The sequence below is a fragment of the Chrysochloris asiatica genome, unplaced genomic scaffold, assembly GCF_000296735.1.
Source record: "Chrysochloris asiatica unplaced genomic scaffold, ChrAsi1.0 scaffold00214, whole genome shotgun sequence".
Taxonomy (NCBI): Eukaryota; Metazoa; Chordata; class Mammalia; order Afrosoricida; family Chrysochloridae; genus Chrysochloris; species Chrysochloris asiatica.
The window spans coordinates 2,366,066-2,389,207 of NW_006408732.1; the positions used below are offsets into that span (position 1 = coordinate 2,366,066).

The 23,142-nt window shown below is 37.2% G+C and overlaps 1 pseudogene; it reads right to left on the minus strand.

The window, feature by feature from the left end:
* Positions 1-874: 874 nt before the first annotated feature.
* LOC102840393 lies at positions 875-3,486 on the minus strand (annotated as a pseudogene).
* Positions 3,487-23,142: the final 19,656 nt, after the last annotated feature.

Consider the following 23,142-nt stretch of genomic DNA (forward strand, 5'->3'; position numbering starts at 1 on the left):
AAACATGCAATCAAGATGTGTTGATAATTACTGGTGATTGGAGTGCAAAAGTTGGAGACAAAGAGGAAGGATCTGTAGTTGGAAAACATGGCCTTGGTGATAGAAATGATGGTAGAGATAGCATGATACAGTTTTGCAAGACCAATTACTTCTTTGTTGCAAATATCTTTTTTTTTTTTCTTCCCCAATTGGGCAAATCTGCTGCACAAGGCGATTTTGTTTTTATTTTTAATTTTTTTGTGTGAATTGAGTGATAGTTAAATTTGAGAGCATCAGCTTTATATTCATCTTTCAAACAATGATAATAATTATTTAGTGGCTATAATAAAAGAAACATAAGTGGTATTTAAGACAAGACATTTCTAAAGATAAACCGGGATATTCCTGCATTTAAAAATCAATGTTCTGCGTATCATGTTTTAATTTTTTATTTATTTATTTATTTATTTATTTTGTGAATCACTACCTTTTATTGAGCATTTCCTGCACTCTTGCCTGCGTTGGGCCTGACAGAGAACATTTCCAGGCCCCACTGCAGCCCATGAGGTCAGGACCATTATTATCTCCATTCTACAGATGAGGACACTGATGATCTGAGACGCAGCAGTTTGCCCAAGGCCACCAAGCTGTGGAGAAGCCCCACTCCTCCTTGTGACAGGCACTGCCTCACCTGTGTGTCAACTTGCCGGGAACCCTCACCCAGACCTGTCTGGCACTTCCTGGTCCTCTTGATCTCACCTCAAGAGTCTCTAAAGCTCCCAACCCAAGCCTGGTCCTGAGCCAACAATTGGTGTGCACACAACGTCCAGGTGTCTCTAGAATCAGCCTGGCCCTGGAGGGCTGTATTTCCCAAGCTGAGTTCACTGAGGCTCCACTAGTTGGGGCCTGAGGCCTTGGTGAGAGAGTCCAGCAGTTGGAAGTAACTGTACTTGAGGTCATACTCCATGTCATACCAGAAATTCACAGCAATGCAGCCATGGGACTACCAGACGTGGTAAAACCACAGGACTGGAAGGTAAAGCATCTCGCCAGCCTGCACGGTGCAGCGCAGGGCTTGGGCCCCAGAGTACCCGGGGTACCGGGTCAGATCTGGTGCCAAGGGGTCCAGAGGGATCCAGGGAACCTTCTCCATGGCCTTTTCATCCGCCACCTTAAAGGTGCCCTCCTCAGTGAGCTGGTAAGTTGCTGGGGTATACAGTTCATAGGGGATGAAGGGCCAGTCACTGGGTGGATGTAACAGGAAGTGTTTCTCTCCTGAGACAACACTGTTTTGGTTCTCATAGTGTTCCTTGTGCAAAGATGTCACTGAAGCTGCCTCCCTAAGCCAGAAGTTCATGGCATCAGGGATCTTTCCCAGTGCCTCAGAGGCCCAGGGCACGTGAGGCTCCAGGTCCGGCGGCAGCGAGGGTAGCTCGGTGGGCAGGTTGGAGCAAGTAGAGGACCCCGGGGTTCTGGATTCTCCTCTCCAGCACATCCAGCGCACTGCTCAGGGGCAGGCGGCGCTCTGCTGGCATCACAAGGCGGTCTCCCCACATGGCATCTGCATAGCCTTCCGGGGTGATGGCCGCGCTCACTTCTATGGAGCCTACTGTGGCCCTCAGGTAAGGAAGAGACCACTTTTGGAGCGCTGGCCAGGACTGCAGAGCATTATGGATGATGCAGGGCCTGTTGGGGCAGACCCAGTCCCGGTAGTATTCCTGTCAAATATGCATAGACTAGATCTAATCTTGAAGAAACTGCTAACAAATCCAAATTGGGAGATATTATAAAAATCAACTGGCCTGTACTCCACAAAAGTATAAAGGTCATAAAAGTCAAGGCAATACGGAGGAACTTTTCCAGACTGAAGAAGATAATTAAATACAGCACAAGATTCTAACTTGAACCCTACACTTTTCAAGGTTGCAACTGAAACAAAAGGTAAAATTTAAAGGTTATCTGTGGATTGCTGTTGTTTTTGTTTAATGCCTTAGAGCCAGTTCTGTCTCATAGCCTCCCTGTATAGGGTTTCCAGGAGTGGCTGGTAAATTTAAACCGCTGACCTTCTGGCTCAAACTGACCTTGTGGTTCAGGGCTTTATCCCATAGCACCACACCAGGACTCTGTGGATTAGAAAATGAGTTATATCAATGCCTAATTTCCTGTTTTGATAGTTGTCATGCTGTTATGTAGGAAAGTGCTATTGTTTATAGGAAATAAATATGAAAATATTAAGAGACAGTATTTCAACAATTCAAAATGGTTCAAAAATAAATAAGAATATATACTAGGAAAGGAAAATATGATAAAATGTTAACAATTAGGGAAAATAGGAAAATGGTGTATGGGACTTCTTTACTATTCTTGCAGCTTTTCTATAAACATGAAATGATTCCAAATAAAACTTTTTTAAGCACACAGAATGAAAATACATATAGAATAGGAATTTCATATACAATTTCCATAGTTACAGGAGTGTTTGTGGGGTTTTTTTGTACCAGATATGGATACTGATATGTGTAAATATAAGGAATGAAAATTATTACAGAACATAAAACAAAGAACACTACGCTCTGAGGTTTAAGTCTCTGACATGCTCTAGGAGAGTTATTTCAATACAAACATTTAACTTTCTTGAACCTTAAGGTTACTTAATTATGATGTGAGTGCTTAAACTACAAATTCCCTTTTATTTCTAAAATTTTGTAATTTTATAACATCTTCTAATTAATGGCTTAAAAATTACTAGTATCTTCAATAGTGGCGATGTATTTCATTAAGCACAAATTAATAATCGACTTATTAAATTTAAAGTTGTTAAGATAATCTTGAGTTAATTGGAGAATATCAGGAAAATACTTCCATATACATATGTATGTTATATTCGGTTGCTTTAGAAAAAAATAATAATCTTCCTCATTTCTCATCACACCATGACCTGAGTTGAATTTCAATGATTGCCTAACTATGAAAAAATGATTATCAAATTGGTCACATTTTCCTTCTTAACCCTTTAGTGCCCCCTGTGTTCCTTTAGCATAACTGATCACACTAACAAGCTCAAAAGATTATCATTCAGATGATACAATCAACCCCTTATCCTTGCCAGCCATTGAACATATGCTTGTCATTGGTCACAGGTCAACTGAGTGATGGTATGTAGACATATCATTGCAAATTCATCACCAATAGAAAAATAATTCAAAAAGCATATTCCATTCATAATGGGCTAGCAATATCGTTTTTCTGTATGAACAAAGCACATCAACTGAAGTTTCTGCAACTGACAGTATATGCTTTTAATTTCAAATTCTCCCTCCTTGATATCAGACTCTGCTTAAATTTTATACCAGTACAAATCATCGTGTCCTTTAGTGATTAATACTTCCTCATCTTTGTTACTCTTTTGTGCAGAATTAGGGGACATAAAATCTGAAATGCATGTATTTCCAGTTTCTTCCAATTTGTAACCTAGGAGAAAGCACTCACCTTTTCAGTTATCCCCATGTTAATGTGCTGATTCAATACACAAAGACATTGCAGTAAAATAAATCATTCTGCTTGATCATGACAGTACTGTGTCACCACGTTTTCAAAAGTGCAATAACTTACATACAACTGAATTTGCATATGGAATATTAATATATTTAAAACTGTATTTTAGAAGCACTATCCAAAAAAGAAATAAAAGTAAGAAAATAAGCATTAGGTGTGACATTCACTCTGAAGCTTTAAATCTCAATTTCTTTTCAATGTTCTCTTCTGAATGCCATGTCCAATTTGAGTAAAAAACTGGAAATTAAAAGGCAATGCATGTACAATGAAGCAGCTCAATTGTACCCTAAATAGAATGAAAGGAATTATCTGAAGTACAAAATCTTTCCATAGAAAGAATGCACCTCTAAAAGAAGCAAGACTATGAAAACATGTACAGTCCTCAAATAGCAGAGTGACTCTGTGATTGGTGAGATGGGTTTGGGTTCAAATGGTTTTTGGTTCTCACTTCCACTCTGTCAGAAGAAGTCAAAGAGACAAGCTGACAAGAAAAGAAAGAACTTACTCTGCTTAAATATTAAATTAACCTATGAGCACTATTGCTCCCTTGGTCAGCTTTTTCTGGGCTTGCTGGCACTACGGCACTGCTGACCCGGTAGGCCTGATTATGAATGATCAATGTGCCTATTTGCAATAAAACTCTTTGCACAGATCTGGACCCTCAGCCTTTATTCACTCATGCAGATAATAACAGCAGTTCAAGGCACTTGCCCATAACTCCAAGCTTCATTAAACAAAGGGAATGTCACCAAAAGTCCCTTTAACTATCTTTCTGCTGTGAGGCAGAGAAAAAATTGCCAATCCCGAGGAAATAGAATTTACAGTGTTGATAAAATAAGGATTTATATATCCCTTTTCTCTGTTTAGCAGCCTTTCTTGAGCTTGTGGAATTAAACTCCACCAATACTATGGGGAAAGGAGTTAGAAACATGAACAAAGAGTGCTGTGTGCCTGAGGTCAGATTCTGCTTCAGAGGAAATATTTCAATGGAATTTTTCAGGTCTGTGACAGGGAATGGGATGTTGCCACTCCTCCTCATTCATTGTAGACACAAGTAATGTCAGACTGGTGTTTCAAAGAGTTGGCAGTTAGGAAAGAATGGTGGGGGAGGTTTCAGAGGAATTCAGGGCTGAGTTGAAAGAGGGTTCCTCTGCCCTGCATCTACACATGAAGTCGGCCCACTCTCTACTCTCTTTAAGGATGTGAAGGTTTGGTTACCCATTTTCTCAGGCAAAACATGTTAATAAGTCACTGGTATTTGTGGAAAGCGTCAGTTACCAGAATCCTTATAAAAGATGGTTATCTAGGAGACAGTCTTTTATGTGTCACTTCCTTACTCATGCTTCTCCCATGAACTGACACTCCATTATACACATTTGCATCTCTTCGATATTATATAGAGTATTCTACCTAGCTGGTCAGACTATCCATTTACTATCTTCTATATAGTGAATGGATATGAGTCGGAATCGACTCCATGGCACATCACAACAACAACATCTTTTATATATTTTTCACTTAAAACTATACTTTAGGGGAATTAAAAAAATTTTAAACAATATTGCCTGAATAAGTCTATGTTTTGAAACTCACAGTAAAACAGAGTTTGGATTGACAAGAGTCACAGTAACCCAAAGCTTGGGTTACTTGAAAAATCAATTAAATGGTCATTTCTGAATAGCAATTTATGTTTTCATATCAATTTTTAGGCAATACCAATTCAAGAAGCATTAAAACAATGGACAAATGAGAACCTGCCCCTACAATGAAACAATACAAAACTTAGATAAATTAAGGGAGAAATAAAAACATAAAACTTAGATAAATTAAATGAGAAATAAAAACACATTCCCCAAAGAAATTTTTGCCACAATGATTTGGGAACATTTTTCCTGCTTTCATCCACAAATTGTAGACATAAGTTAACCAAATTTTCCTGTACGTTCAGAAACTGATTAGTGAGCAAGATGTATATAGAAATAGTCTACTAAGAAATCATATTAGAGTTAAATTCAAGTATATGAAGAAAATATACTGATAGGGTATGATATGTAGATTTCATTTGTGTTCATCTGAAGGTCATGAACATGATAAATGGGTTGTTGTTGTTGTTAAGTGTCTTCCGGTCAGTTCCAACCCATAGCAACCCTGTATAGGGTTTCCGCCAACATTGCAGTTCAAACCAACTTTGCAGTCCAGTGCATTAGCCCACAGCACCACACCAGGTAGAAGGTAAAAATTAGTAGATTTTGTCTCACCCTAAAAAATAACTTTCTAATCATTGGAACTTCCAGACTATGGCTTGTTTAGGAGATAATGAATTCCCTATAATCATATGAAAGGTGATTTGGGGGAAGACATCATTGAAGATTATTCTTAGGTGATTTTAAAAAATATTCCTGACTTAGAATTTCGTATCTCTGTGATGAGTTAAAAGTTGACAGCTACTGAAGTAAACAAGCAAACAAGAGACTTTATTTACTAGCATTTATTTATTCCTCTTATGCTGTCTTCAAAGTAGACTTGGGCCCCATTAGGACATATGTCTCTGTTTAAACCATGAAGATGGAAGATGATGTTGTTGTTGTTGTGAAGTGCCGTCTGCAGTCGAGTCGGTTCTGACCCATAGCGACCCTGTATAGGGTTTCTGAGGAGCAGTTGGTGAGCTTGAACAGCCAACCTTGCAGTCTGGCGCATTAACCCACAGTGACACAGATGCAGGGAAATGAATTGTGTGTAAAGAAACTTTTTTAAAAATCAAGAAATGACAGTAGGATAGTCTGAAAAGCAATTCTACTTAAGGACACTCCCCGTGGCATTAAAATGTCCAAGTTTAAAGTTATGGTATTCCTTTCTATTTGGAAGAGGTTGATCATCTCAGTTCAGTTTGGATAACAAGCCCATTGTTTCCATTTTAAGTTCAGAGATACAATATTCATTTATATCCTACTGTTCCCTCCCACACTTTTTCAAGGGATGAGAAGCTTCTGCCTAATACCATCTATTCAAATTCAAAGACGGGCAGAACCATTCAAAGCCAGGGGCTCCCTTCCAGGCACTTAGGGCTTTGTGCTATTGTCTAGTTGTATAATACTTCCCTGAATTCTGTAGTTCAAGCTGTTCAGGCACATCTCCCACCAGCTGGAATAATGTCTTTATCATTAAGGCCTCTTTTCTATTAATTTGAATCTAGTCAGTTTGGGGTTTGTTTTGTTTTGTTTTGGACTCTGTACTGTGCTCCGTGGGCTCACAGAATTGGCATTTTTTCCTGCATATTTCTGCTTGTGGATGGAATTATTTATAAATGGTAGGTAGTAACTGTCTATGTCTTAATCATTTTGTATTCCCCACATTACTTGGCACAATGCCTTGCACACAACAGATGTTCAAAAAAAAAAAAAAATTGTGAAATTCAATTGCTCTTTGTTTTTTTCCTACACAATTGTCTCCAAAGTAAAATAAGGCCAAATGATAAATTTGTACTGAACTACTCTTTTGATATTTTTCATTCAAATTTCCTATTAACATTTATTAAGAGACAAGAAGTACTTGATTATTTATTCTTTAAAATCAACAACCTCAGATTTCTAGAATGAAAGAAGAAAGCCTATTAAAAAGAGTGAAATCAATTTTTGAGCAATTTAATTGCCTTCCTTTATAAAGAATAATGCATCACTGAACCCATGGTAAAAAGACTAGAAGTCCGATTTTCTAAAATGGAAGATGGACTATCCTGTTAAGTAAATAATTTATTTTTCTTTATTTTTCATTTTAAACAAGATGACCAAGTTCTTCATTGGATTTTACAATAAGGAAGAGAGAAGGATGTGAAGGATCAGGTCTTTCATCCTCTTCCTCAGAATTCTGCAGACATTGGCTACCTTCAATGATATAATCTGAGTTACCACTGTGGTAATTTATTCAATAGGTAACAGATGATGGTGATGCCTTGAGGACCTGTACTTCCACTCCTCACTTATCCATCAGGGGAATTTCCACTTGACTCCCCAGATGAGGAGCATTGATAGAGTATTTCAGTTTCTCCTCCATTTCACTTCCCTCATGGGATGAGTGACTGATAGAATTGGTGAATTTGGGAGAAGTTTCTGAGTACATTAGGTTCAGTATTTTCTGGGTTCCTCTCTTTTCAGAGTTAGCCTCATTGTAGGATACATGGTTCTGAATATATTTTCCCATGTGATGAGTTTTCAAAGTTAAGTGATAAGTTCAAACCAGAGGATGTGGTAGCAAGCCTTTTCTGGGCATAAATCTAAAACAATAATCAGTAATTTAGCTTTTGTTAGTAATTGTAGTTGTTAAGTGTCTTTGCGTTTGTTCCAACTCATAGCAACCCTGTATATAGAGTTTCAAAGGAGCAGTTGGTGGGTTTGAACTGTCAACCTTGTGGTTTACAGTTCAGTGCTGATCCACAGCACCACACCAGAAGTCCTTATTAATAATAGGGATTGCTATTTGCCTGATGCCTATGTCTTATATCTCAGTTGTTTCAAAGACTGCAAGGAGAAAGAGATAAACAATACAAAAAGTCTTCATTTTTAAGCTCATGCATTAAAGAATTTTAATGATGAGCTATCCTTCCAAAATCTATGGACTTTAAAACCAATATAGAACATAATTAGGTAACTCAACTTCTAGATTTTCAACATTAAAATAATCTGTATTCTGTTTTTACACCATGTTCCTTTATACTAAAATGTAAAATTTTGAAATTTTATTGCTCAACTGTGTCTGTTTATAGAGGAAGTTTGTATTTATATTTAGGGGAGCATGGTGGCTCTGTAGAATAAACACTAGACTGCTAATCATGAGGTTGGTGGTTCCAGTGTACCAACCACTCTTTGAGAAAAAGATGAGGCTTTCCACTCCTATAAGAATTTGTTGTTGTTGTTAAGTCTCATTCAGTCAGTTCTGACTCAGGGTTTTCGAGAAACAGCTGGTGAGGTTGAGCCACTCACCTGTGGTTCAAACTGACCTTGCATTATCCTTCAGTGCCATAGCAGGACTCCTGTAAAGGTTTAGAGCCTCAGAAACCATATACAGGCTTGTTATAGGTCAGAACCAACTCCACAGCATGTAATAACAACAACAAATATATTTAACATATATATAAATTTATAATTTGACACTTTGGACAGCAGGGTAGTTTACCTGTTTATTTATTATGATTTGATAATAGACATTCATTCTTTTGCTATGGTAGACATTATTCCCAGGCACACATCATCTAAAATATAAACATACATTTCAACTATCATCTTCTTCATCATATCAAATACTTTTGGTTTTGTGGATTTCAAAATGTTTTTTACATATTCTTTCATTTAGTCCTTCAGATAAACAGCAAAATTTGCTTGATTTTGACTTGAGTCAGCAAGAATTTTTAGCAGCTGCTGTTCTGTAATGTTACTTGTCCCTCTTGAACAAAAACAGAAAACAATGTTCAAGTTGCTAAAATAGAGGTGGTAGTAACTGGTTTAGGAAACTTGGGTAGAGGCAGAACAGGGAGAGGCTCTCTTTCAGGATGAGTGGTAGGTGTTACGGGGATTTAACAAAGTGAAAGGAAACTATTCTGAGGAAGATAATATATGAATCCAAAATACTTTGGAATTTTAATCAAATATACTGCTTAGGGAAAAAGTACAGTCTGCACCCTAACACCTGCTGGACCTAATGGACTCTGAAATGTTGTTTCAGAATTAATCAAGTCATTTAAAATCAGAGCTGCAGTCTCCATTCACTACTTCTGTGCATAAATGTGCTGATCCCGATACTAATCCATGTCGGGTGACTTGAGCAATATATCACCATAATTGCCATTTTAGGGCTGCAAATTGGAGCTAAAATAACCAGATGCAAAAGAGATGGTCATATCATACTCTCAAGATGGATCTTCAAAGTTCAAGGAGAGTTCAAGCATGGAAGAGGCAATAGACAGGGGTCAAGTATAAGAGGATTGTTCATGTTCAAGAGGAATTAACTTTACAAATATATTGTTTCTGAGGTGGTAATTGTCCCATCTTACAGTTATTCATACCTCATTTACTCGTTGCATTCTTTTCAAGCATTTAATGAAATGAATTTTATTTTGACAAAATATTGTATTTCAAAATTGCCATCAATTTTCAAGATTCCATATCCTCCTTTAAATTATCTGTTTTAAAGGGATAAAGACTGGATTCTGAATTTGGGAAATCTAGTATTTCCTAAGCAGATTCTATGGCTTGAATCTAAGTCAGTTTCAGGGATTTCCTTTCTAAGTCAGTTAATTAAATCATTGAACTAAAAAGACTCCATTGCAAATATTATCAAACTCCACTAAAAGGCCAAGACAAAGTTCTGTCACATGTTAGAATAAGGTAGTTCTAGCTTACCTATTATAGTTTCTCACTGAGGAGAGTGAAAATTAAATGAAAGCCAAATGTGTATAATTTGTTTGCATAAATTCAAGACAGATTTGAGAAACTGGGAGCAAGATAGATGTCCTGTGACTACAAGAGTATGAATATTGTTAAAAATGACACTGTCATTTGCTTTGAGTCCCCATTCCCTGTATTTCCTTATTAAGTAAATGACTCTAAAATGGAAGTACATCTCTGTTCCAAAACCCAACTTGCCAACATGGCACACTAGGAACTTTCCTAATCTGAAGTCAACTCAGTTATTATTGTTTTTTTAACTTTTTCATGAGGTTTGTTTGGCACTCTAGCTTCTGTAGTGTCAAATGGCTTATGATTCCCTAATGAACAAGACTCATTTTAACCTCCAAGCATTTTCAAATGTTTATCTCCTTATGAGACGTATCTCTCTTTTCCTTTTTTCCAACTAATAAATCATGTATTATTTAATACCCGTCTCAAACGGCACCTCTCTTCTCTGACTAGTTTCCCCTAATACAGAACAGTTAGCTCTCCCCCCGCCCCACAGTACAGAATACAACCTCCATTACAGTTCTTATATAACATATTACAGACACATATTTTTTTGCCTATCAGTTTCAATTGCATTATGAACTAATCTAGCAACCATCAGAATATTAGTGAAAAAGAATAACTGAAGAAGTTGTCATTTTCTGTTCAAAATTCAGTGAATATTATAATAAGCCTTCTGTTCTAAGCAGCTGAATGAACCACAATCACAATAAATAACAGTGAAAAATGCACTAAGCATATCATAATTGAATTATTGAAAATTACTTAAAAAGAGAAAATTATAAATATAACCAGGAAAACAGATATGCTACATACAACATAGGAACAGCCATAAGAATCGCCTCAGACATCAAAATCAATGCAACTCAAAATAAATTAAAATGGTATTTTTAAAGTGCTGAAAGAAAACTAAATTGTAAAACTAGAATTCTATATTTGTATTCCATTAATTCCTGAAGCTGTGTTCTTTACCAATGCCTTCAGTGCATCTTAGACTTCTTTCTTCAGTTCCATGTATTCTTGACCATATGCCAGTTCTTGAAATGGTTGAACATTGACCATTTACTTTTTAGACAGTGAATCTGTGTATTCTTCCCTTTTCTTATTTTTTATCAAAGACAGCCAAGCATCCTAACATTATTCCCCTCTTTCCCCCATTCAAACCAAGTCTCAAGATCCCTATACCAGAGCCCTGTTGTTCCAATGTTGTGCATACATCTTCATTTACCTCAGTCCCACTTAGCCCATTCGAACCTTTCTAGCTATTCTCCCATTAGCCTTGTTCTTCCATTCTCCTCCCCCTTCTGGTGTATTGCCCACCCCACCCAGTACCCAAGGTATCCTGAGTCTATTCCCTACCCTATGCTGTATCTTCCCCTTCCTCTCTCCTCTCCTCTCATCCCATACGGCCTAGAGATCAACAATTATATATATAACTTTTTTTCCCCGTTTTGGGTGGGTTCTTTTCCTAGTCTTTTACAATAATGGTCCTAAACAGTATTTCTCCTTTTGTGACTGACTAATTTCACTCAACATAATGTCCTCAAGGTTATCCATGTTATGCAGTAGCTTGCAGCTTCCTTGTTGTTTTTCAAGGTAGCATAGTATTTCATGTGTGTATGTACCACAGTTTGTTTATCCATTCTTCAATTGATGGGCACTTAGGTAGTCTCCGTATTTTTGCTATTGCAAATAGTGCTGCTATGAACATTGGAGTGCATATATCTACTCATGTTATGGCTCGTACTGCTTGTGGGTAAATATCAAGTAGAGGAATTGCTGGATCATAAGGTATTTCTATTTCCAGCCTTCAGAGGAAGCGCCATATTGCTTTCCAGAGGGGTTGGATCATTTTGCAATCCCATCAACAATGTAGGAGGGTCCCAGTCTTTCTGCATCCTCGCCAGCATTTATTGTCCTCTGCTTTTTTATCTTTGCTGTTATTGCTGGTGTGAGATGATATCTCATTGTTGTTTTGATTTTCATCTCTCTGATGGCTAGTGATCATGAACATTTCTTCATATGTTTGTTGGTTGCCTAGATCTCCTTCTTGGTGAAGTGTCTGTTCATGTTCTGTGCCCATTTTTTAATTGGGTTATTTGTCTTTTTCTTGTAGAAGTGTTGCAGTTTCCTATATATTTTAGAAATGAGTCCCTTGTCTGATGTATCATTGCAAAAGATTTTTTTCCCATTCTGTGGGTTCTCATTTTACTCTTCTGGTGAAGTCTTTTGATGAACATAGGTTTTTAATTTTTAGTATGTCCCAATCATCTATTTTGTCTACTTTTGTTTATGTAATTTTCTAAATGTTTGGTAGTCTATGTATGCCCTGAATTAAAGCCCTAATATTTGTTGCTATTTTTTCATTGATGTCATTCATAATTTTGGGATCCACATTTAGGTATTTAATCCATGCTGAGTTCATTTTTGTATAGGGTGTGAGGAAAAGATCTTGTTTCAATCTTTTGCATATTGCTTTCCAGTTCTGCCAGCACCATCTGTTAAAGATATATCTCCTCCCCATGCAATATATCTAGGCACTTTGTTGAAAATCCATTGGCTGTATGTGGATAGGTTAATTACTGAATTTTCAGTTCTGTTCCATTGATCAATGTATCTTTTATTGTACTAGTACCAGACTGTTTTGACCACTGTAGCCATGTAGTAAATTTTGAAGTCAGGGAGTGAGAGGCCTCCAACCTTGTTTCCTCTTAAGCTGTGCTTTGCTTATACTGGGTCTCTTTCCTTTCCATATAAATTTTGTGATTGTCTTTTCCATCTCCTTGAAGAATAGTTTTGGAATCTGGGTTGGGATTGCATTATACATGTAAATTGCTTTGGACAGTGTTGAAATTTTTACGATATTGTGTCTTCTTATCCAGGAACATGGTATGTTCTTCCACTTCTGTAAGTCTCTTTTAACTTCTTGTAGTAGTGTTTTGTAATTTTCTTTGTATAGGTCCTTTGTTTCTCTGGTTACATTTATTCCTATATATTTCATCCTTTGTGCAGCTATTGTAAATGGTATTGCTTTCCTAATGTCCTTTTCAACGCTGTCATTTTTGGTATAGAAGAATCCGATTGGTTTTTGTATGTTGAGCTTATACCCTGCCACTTTGCAGAATCTTCTAATGATGTCTAGTAGCTTTTTTTACTGAGTCTTTAGCATTTTCTATGCATAGGATCATATCATCTGCAAATAGAGGAGTTTTATTTCCTCTTTGCCAATTTGGATGCCTTTAATTTCCCTATCTTGATGTATAGCTCTGGTTAGGACTTCCAGTACAATATTGAATAGGAGTGGTGAAAAAGGCATCCTTGTCTGGTTCCTATTTGCAGAGGGAAGGCTTTCAGTTTCTCTCCATTGAGAGTGATGTAGGCTGTTGGTTTTATATATATGTTCTTGATTAGGTTGAGGAATTTCCTTTCAATTCCCACTTTGTTGAGTGTTTTTTATCAGAAATGAATGTTGGATTTTGTCAAATGCCTTTTCGGCATCAATCGATATGATCATGTGGTTCTTTTCTTTTTTCTTTTTTATGGTGGATTGCATTGATTGGTTTTCTAATGTTGAACCATCCTTGCATCCCTTTTATGAAACCCACTTAGGCATGATGTATTTATTTATTTATTTATTTATTTTTATGTGCTGCTGGAATCTATTGGCTAGGATTTTGTTTAGAATTTTTGCATCTATGTTCATGAAGGATATTGGTTTATAATTTTTTTTCTTAGTGATGTCCTTCCCTAGTTTTGGTATGAGGGTTATGCTTGCTTCAAATAAACTATTAGGAAGGTGTCCATCCTTGATTATATTCTGGGATAATTTGAGTAGAATGGGTGACATCTCTTCCCTGAATATTTTGTTGAACTTACCCATGAAGCCATCTAGGTCTGGACTTCTTGTGTTTGGGAATTTTTTTGATGACCTGATAGATATCTTCTTTTGTTATGGGTCTATTCAAGTTTTCTACTTCACTCTGTGTAAGTTTAGGTACCTGTGTTTTTCTAAAAATGTATCCATCTCTTCTAAGTTTTTGAATTTGTTGCAGTACAACTCTCCATAGCATTCTGTTGTTATTCTTTTCATTTCGTTTGGGTCCGTTGTGACATCACCCATGTGGATTCTAATGTGAGTTATTTGTGTCTTCTCCCTGTTTTCTTTTGTTAGTTTTACCAATGGTTTGTCAATTTTAATAATCCTTTCAAAGAACCAGCTTCTTGTCCTGTTGATTCTTTTTATAGTTTTTCAGTTTTCCATCTCACTTATTTCTGCTCTTATCTTTATTATTTCTTTTCTTTTTGTGACTGTAGGTTTCCTCTGTTGGTCTGTTTCTAATTGTTGGAGATGCTGTGTTAATGTGTTAATTTTGGTTCTTTCCTCTTTTGGATGTATTCATTTATCACAATAAATTGTCCTCTCAGCTCCGCTTTCACCGTGTCCAAGGATTTTGGTATGTTGTGTTTTCATCCTTGTTTGTTTCTAGGAACTTTGTGAATTCACATTTAATTTCTTCTTTTACCCAGTCGCTTTTCAGCAGGATGTTGTTCAGTTTCCATGTATTTGACTTTATTTCTTTAGTCTAATAAGGACTTCTGGTGTTTATGTTCTCATCTTTCAAGATGTTAGGGAAATTTTCTTCCAGAAGCTCTTCAACTACCTCCTCTGTGGACTTCTTAGATTCTTCCTGTTCTGGAATGCCAATAATTCTTAAGTTTTTCTTGTCCATGTTATCCCACATGAATCTTAGACACGCTTCGATTTTTTTTTTATCCTTCTTTCTGCTTGCTCTTCTATCTTAGCAGTATTGAGGGCTTTGTCTTCCAGCTCGCTGGTTCTGGCTTCCATCTCTTTAATTCTGCTCCTTTCCCCTTTCAGTGTATTGTCCATTTCTAATATTTTATTACTGATCATCTGGACCTCTTTTTTGCAGGTTTTGAATTGTTTCCTATGCTGTATCAATCTTGTTTGATTGCTCTTATAATATTTTCTTGATTTCTTCCTTGTTTTCCTCCACCACTTTCAGAACATTTGAATTTGTTTCCATATCATTCTTCTGAATTCCTTCTCAGGCAAATCCAAAACCTGCTCTTCTTCTGAAAAGCCTTTGTCTGTCTCCAACATATTTGTCTCAGTTACCCTTTTTGTTTTGATGTCTTTTGTTGTGTTTTGTTTTTCATTTCCAGTAGTTTTGTGGGGTTTAAAGCTTAAATAGATGTATGTTGCTGTGTTGTTAAAGCTACTGAGTGTCTCCTGGTGGATATGATCAGGAGATAGGCTTCTCTTTTCACAGTAATGCTTAGCAGCTGTTATTGGCTCTTGTCTCAATGGTGGAATATTATGGGGTATACATGTAGCTTGACTATATGGCCATGATTGCTGAATCTTCTAGGGTATTGTAGATAGAAAAGCTCCCACCTTCAGGAAAAATATGTGATCAAAAGGCCCAAAAGCAGACATGATATAAAATCAGAGACAAAAACCACCTCTTTGATACAAAAATAAAACTGTGGCCAACTGGCCAGTTGTCCTGCTACACAAGCAGTGTGTGTGCACCGTAGAAACCTCCAGTAGTGGGTGGGGGGTGTCCACTCACTCAGACCCCTCTTCTAGTCACCACTGTAGAGGTACACAGATAGATATTGAGAAATTAATGGGAGAAAGATTGTTTACTATTTTTGCCTCTGAAGGTCAGTTAGGTATCTGTGTGTACACAGCATTATTCTTGAAATAGTTGTGTCGTTTTATGTTGGGGTTTTACAGATTGTTCATATGGTTTGTCTGTCAGGCCAAGCCTGCTTTTTTTCGTGCTGGATAGGCAGGAGTAAAAGGTCCCATGCAAGTTAACTTTAGGGCTGGGACCCACAGGCTGAAGTCCAAAGCAGCAGCCAAAGAATTTGCCCTTGTCTGATGGGGCTCTTTCTTTCTGTGCCATGGGAAAGCTGTGTTCTTAATGCTGGACATTTTTGGGGGTGTGCACCCCCTTCCTGAGGGTGTCCAGGCTGGGCAAAGAAGGCATGACTGGGAAGAGGAGGGAAAAAATGTGTAGAATCCCCCCACACCTCCTTTTGCAAATGTCACTGTGCCACTTTTGTTTTAGTGCTGCTTCCCTGTGGTGGTCTGGCTGTAGACTTGCCCCTCTGTCCTCTGCCCTGGCTGGATGGCCACAGAGGGAGTCTCATGTCTTGGCCAATTCTTAAATCATAATATTTTCCTTTATAACGCGATTTCCCACTGGTGGTTGTATAAAACTGATGCCCTGAACCTTATGCTAGATCCAGAACTCTGGTGATGTTCCATGAGAGGAGCCTCTGTGGGTTTTCAGCCCCTCCCCCACGGAGCCTGTACTACCTGATTCTGCTCTGCCGCTGCCAAACAGGAAACCCTGGCCTCCATTTTCTTTTGATGCTTTCTTCATCATTCAACATTTTACCCATAGAATGCTTCAATATTGTTAGCCAAGGCTTGATTTTTTTCTTCAGTTCTTCCAGCTTAAGAAATGCTGGACTTGTTCTCCCTCTTGATTTTCTAACTCCTTATCTTTGTACATTTCATAATAATTTTTTACTTTGCCTTCTTGATCTGATCTGCCCTTTGAATTTTCTGTTAAGCTCTTTTTACTTTCTCATTAATATATATATTCTAAATAACAGTTGCAAAATACATGAAGTAAAAGTAGAAAGCACTGAAAAGAAAAGAGTAAAGTTTGTAATTATAATTGGACATTTCAGCACTTTACAAAATTGAAGGAATATGTATCAGTAAGCATATATGACTTGAAAAACATAAGTTTTTCAACATACAATAGTTGAAAACTGTAAACACTCCACTCAACAAATCAACCCTCAACAAACTTAAAAATAGTTGAACTATAGTGAGAGTATACTCAGACAATAATATAATTAAGTTCAAGATGAATTTTTTTTTAATCTGGAAATGCATGGAACAAATAAGCAATAAAAAGGAAAATTAGAAACTATTTTATTTGAATGTAAATGAAATCACATCAAAATGTGGGATACAGCTAAAACTGTGCTTAAAGAGAATTTATGGATGTAAACACTTATATTGAAAAAAAAAGAAGAATCTAATACCAATGATCTAAAGTTCCACTTTAAGAAGCTAAAATGTTGTTGTTAAGTACTGTCACGTTGGCATTGTATAGAGTTTCCCAGAAGCAGCTGGTGGGTTTGAACTTCTAACCTTGTGGTTAGCAATCCAGTGCTTATCCTACAGTACCATACCAGAACTCCTTAAATTTCTTCTTTGAGAAGCTAAAACAAAGTAATATATTGATTCCAAACATAAATAAATAAATGAAAGGAAATAATATTGATAATATATAATGACAATGAATATATAATTGAAAAACATATAGAGAAAACAAGATCTGGTTTCCTGAAATGAAAAAGAAACTAATAAAGCTGAAAAGTCCTTAAAAATTAATTAAGATAAAAACATATGAAATATCAAATTGCATGAAAGAAATAAAATTGTTATAGAAAAACTAATTCTAATCCTACAGACAGAATTTTAGAAAAGAAGAAAAAAAGGCCAGAATTATCCTGATACCAAACCAGGAAAAGACATTGCAAAAAATGAGGAGATACAATAGACAACTCACAAATATAGGTGCAAATTTTCTTAATAAAATATTAACAAATTACATAGAGCAGTGTTATACATGGTGATTAATTAAAGCCCCGAAGACTTTAGTCATAACCACTGCTGGCATGTTATTGGATCATCATTTTTGCTGACCCTCCCCTTTACATAGCATGATGTTCTTCTCCAGGGACTGGTACCTCATGATAATATGTCTGAAGTATGAGAGACAAATAATCCTGGTGTGGCACTGCAGGATAATGCACTGGACCACAAAGTCGGTTGGAACCCCAGATACGTTTGTTCTTCTAGCAGACAGGGTCAATTCAATAATTTGCAAACACCATATTCAAATACATCAGTTCCTCTCCTATATTCTTTTTTCATTGACTAACTTTCTTTCACATGCATACGAGAAGACTAAAACTACCATGGCTTAAGTTTTGTTGTTGTTGTTAGGTGGCATCAAGTAAGTACCAACTCAAGCGACCCTATGCACAACAGAATGAAACACTGCCCAACCCTGGGCCAATCTCACTATCATTGCCACACTTGAGACCATTGATGCTGCCACTTGGCCAATGCATCTTATTGGGTTTCTTCCTCTTGGACTCTGACCCCCCACTTTACCAAACATGCTATCATTCTCCAGCAATTGGTCCCTCCTGACAATATGTCTGAAGAATGAGAGATGAAGTTTGACCATCTTGGCTTCCAAGGAGCACTCTAGCTGCACTTCTTCCAACTCAGATCTGTTGGTTTTTTTTGGCAGCCCATGGCACTTTAACTATTTTCCTTCAGAACCATAACTCAAAAGCATTCGCTCAAGAAGATAAAGTCAAATATTACAACAAAATGTACAAAGATCTGGAGTCAGAAAACCAAAAGGAAGAACATGCTCAGCATTTCTCAAGCTGGGGAAACTGAACAAAAAATTCAAGCCTTGACTTGCATTATTGAAGGATGGTTGTTGTTGGTAAGTGCCATCGAGTCGGTTCCAACCCATAGCGACCCTGTACAGGGTTTCCGAGGGTGTAAATCTTTACGGGAGTAGAAAGCCTCATCTTTCTCCCGCGGAGCGGCTGGTAGTTTCGAACCGCTGACCTTAAGATTCGCTGCCCGATTCGTAACCACTACGCTAGGATACTCTGGGCAAATTATTGAATAAAGCAGAAAGCATAAAAAAGATGGAAGGAAGACACAAACTCACTGAACCAAATGTAAAGATTGATGTTCAACCATTTCAAGAGGTAGCATATGATCAGGAGCCAATGATACTGAAGGAAGAAGTCCAAGGTGCATTGAAAGAATTGTCAAAGAACAAGGTATCAAGAATTGATGGAATAAAAATTAAATCTTTCAAGAAAGTAAGGCGGCACAGGAGGCACTCACTCATCTATGCCAAGAAATTTGGAAGACAGCTATCTGGCCAACTGATTGGAAGAGATCCATATTTGTATCCATTCCAAAGAGAGGTGACCCAATGGAATGCAGAAATCATCAGACAATCTCTTTGATATCCCATGCGAGTAAAATTTTACTAAAGGTAAAACAGAAACGGCTGCAAGCATACATTAACAGAGAACTTCCAGAGGTTCAAGCCGGATTCAGAGGAGGCGATGAAATGAAGGATATCATTCCTGATGTCTGATGGATCTTGGCTAAAAGCAGACAATATCAGAAAGGTGCTTACCTGTGCTTTATTGACTAGGCAAAGGCTTTCGATTGTATGGATCATGACAAGCTATGGACAACATTGAGAAGTGTGAGTATTCCGGAACACTTAATTGTGCTCATAAGGAATATGTACCTGGACCAAGAGGCAACAGTTATTCAAACAGAACATGGAATCACTGAATTGGTTTCAAATTAAGACATGTGTGTGACAAGGTTGTATTCTTTCACCATACTTATTCAACCTGTATGCTGAGCAAATAATTGAGAAGCTGGGTTCTATGAAGAAAAACGTGACATCAGGATTGGAGGAAGATTCATTAACAACCTGAGATATGCAGATGATACAACCATGCTTGCTGAAAGTGAAGAGGACTTAAAATACTTACTGATGAAGATCAAAGAACACAGCCTTTGGTATGGATTACATCTCAATGTCAAGAAAACAGAAGTCCTCACCACTGGACCAATAAACAACATTCTCATCAACGGAGAAAAAAATTGAAGACGTCAAGGACTTCATTTTTCTTGGATGAACTATCAACATTCACAGAAGTAGCACTCTTGACTAACTCAAGCTGACATCTTTGCTCTTCAAACACTTTAAAAAGGTCTTGTGCAGCAGATTTGCCTAATGCAGTACATTGACTGAATTCTTGACTGCTGCTTCCATGAGTGTTGATAGTTGATCCTAGAAGAATGAAGTCCTATAAAACTTCAGTGTTTTCTCATTGATAAGAATATAACACAGCTTCTCAGATTATTTGCTCAGCATACAGGTTGAATAAGTATGATGAAAGAATACAACCCTGTCACACACCTTTTTTCATTTTAAACCATTCAGTGTTCCCATGTTCTGTTGAAACAATTGCCTCATGAGCACAATTAAGTGTTCAGGAATACTCATACTTCGCAATGTTGTCCATAGCTTGTCATGATCCACACAATCTAAAGCCTTTGTGTAGTCAATAAAGCACAGGTAAACATCTTTCTGATATTCTCTGCTTTCAGCTAAGATCCATTGGACATCAGTAATGATATCTCTCCTTCCACGGCCTCTTCTGAATCTGCTTAAACCTCTGGAAGTTCTCTGTCAGTGTATGCTTGCAGCCATTTCTGTATTACCTTTAGTAAAATTTTACTTGCATGAGATATCAAAGAGATTGTGCAATGATTTCTGCATTCCATTGGATCACCTCTCTTTGGAATGGACACAAATATGGATCAACTCCAATCAGTAAGCCAGATAATTGTCTTCAAAATTTCTTGGCAGAGATGAGTGAGTGCATCCTGTGCTGCCTCACTTTCTTGAAAAATTTCAATTTTTATTCAAGGCATCAATTCCTGGTGCCTTGTTCTTTGCCAATTCCTTCAATGCACCTTGGACTTCCTCTCTGAGTATCATTGGCTCTTGATCATATGCTACCTCTTGAAACGGTTGATCATTAACCATTTTCCTTTTGGTTCAGTGACTCTGTTTATTCCTTCCATCTTCTCTGGATGCTTTCTGCATCATTCAATAATTTCTCCAGAGAATCTTTCTATAATGAAAGTCAAGGCTTGCTTTTTTCTTCAGTTCCTCCAGTTTGAGAAATGCTGAGCATGTTCTTCCTTTTTGGTTTTCTGATTCCAGATCTTTGTACATTTTGTTGTAATATTTGGCTTTATCTTCTGAAGCTGACCTTTGAAATTTTCTGTTCAGCTCTTGGACCTCCTCATTTCTTCCATTTGCTTTAGCTTCTCTATGCTACAGAGCAAGAGTCAGTGTCTCTTCTGACATGCATTTTGACCTTTTCCTTCTTTCTTGCCTTCTTAATGACTTTTTGCTTTCTTCATGTATGATGTTCTTGATGTCCTCCCACAACTCTTCTGGTTCAGTCTTTAGTGTTTAATGCATCAAATCTGTTTTTCATATGATCTCTAAATTCAGGTGGGATATATTCAAAGTCATATTTGGGCTCTTGTGGACTTGTTTTCATTTTATTCAGCTTCACTTTGAATTTGCATATGAGTAATTGATGGTCTGTTCCACAGTCTGCCAGGCCTTGTTTTCACTGATGGTGTGGGGCTTTTCCATCATCTCTTTCCACAGATGTAGTCAATTTTATTTCTATGTATTCCATCTAGTGAGGTCCATGTTTATAGTCATCTCCTATGCTATTTAAAGATGGTATTTGTAAAGAACAAATAATTGACTTTACAGAATTCTATCATGCATTATCCAGCATCATGTCTATCACCACAGCCATATTTTCCAGCTACTGATCCTTCCTCTTTGCTCCCAACAATAAATAGACAACTTAAATGTCATTGTTGATAGGTAAAGTTGAGTTGGTTCGAATTCATGTTCTTGTTGTTATTAGGTGCTATCAAGTCAGTACTGACTCATGCACAACAGAAGGAAACACTGTCCAGTCTTGTGCCAACCTCAAAATTGTTTCTACATTTGAACCCATCCCTGCTGGCACTGTGACAAACTATCTCATTGAGGATCTTCTTCTTTTTCTCTGATCCTCCATTTTACCAAACATGATATCCTTCTCCAGGTACTGGTACAGGTCCCTACATATCCAATGTACAAGAGATGAAGTCTGGCCATCCTGACTTCCAGGGAGCATTCTGGCTTTATTTCTTCCAACACAGATTGCTTTGTTCATTTGGAAGTCTATGGTACTTTTAGTATTCTCCTCCAACACCATGGCTCAATTCTTCTGTGGTCTTCTTTATATACTGTCCAATTTTAACATGCATTTGAGGTTATTGAAAGTGCCATGGCGTGGATCAGGGACACCTTAGTCCTCAAGATGACATCTTTGTTCTTTAACACTTTAAAGAAGTCTTGTGTAGCAGATTTGCCCAATGCAATATGTCATTTGATTTCTTGACTCCTGCTTCCATGGGTGTTGATAGTTGATCCAAGCAAGATGAAGTCTTGGGCAACTTCAATGATTTCTCCTCTTATTGTGATGTTATTTATTGGTCCAGTGGTGAGGATTTTTGCTTTCTTTACATTGAGTGCAACACATACTGAAGGCTGTGGGTTTTGTGCTTCATCTGTAACTATTTTAAGTCCTTTTCACATTTAGCAAACAAGGTTGTATCATTTGCATATCACAGATTGTTGATGAGTCTTTCTCTAAACCTAATACCACGTTCCTCTTTCTATAATCCAACTTCTTAGATTATTTGCTCAGCATACAGATTGAATAAGTATGTGGAAAGAATACAACTCTGGTGCACACACTTCCTGATTTTAAAACATTCAGCATCCTCTTCTTCTGTTTGAATGACTGCCTCTCGGTCTATGTACAGCTTCCTCATGAGCTCAGTTAAGGGTTCTACAATTTTAATTTTCTACAGTGTTGTCATTTCCACAATATTTTCATGATCCACACAGTCAAAAGCCTTTGAATAGTCAACAGCACACAGATAAATATTTTTCTGGTATTCTCTGCTTTCAGCAATGATTCTCCTCATCTCTGTCCTCATCTGAATCTGGCCTGAACCTCTGGAAGTTTTCTGTCTGTTGCAAATGTACTGTTGCAGCTCTTTTTGAATTATCTGTAGCAAAAGTTTACTTTCATATGATATTAATGATATTGGCTGATGATTTCACATTCTGTTGGGTATCGACATAGATGAGTGAGTACCTTCAGTGCTGCATCAGTTTGTTGAAAATTTTCAATTTATATTCCATCCATTCCTGGGGACTTGCTCTTTGCTAATGTCTTCAGTATAACGTGGTCTTCTTCAGTATCATTGAGTCTTGATCATATGGTATCTCTTGAAATGGTTAAACATCATCCATTTCATTTTGGTACATTGACTGTGTATCCCTTTCATCTTCTTTTAATGAAGATACTTCTGTATCATTCAATA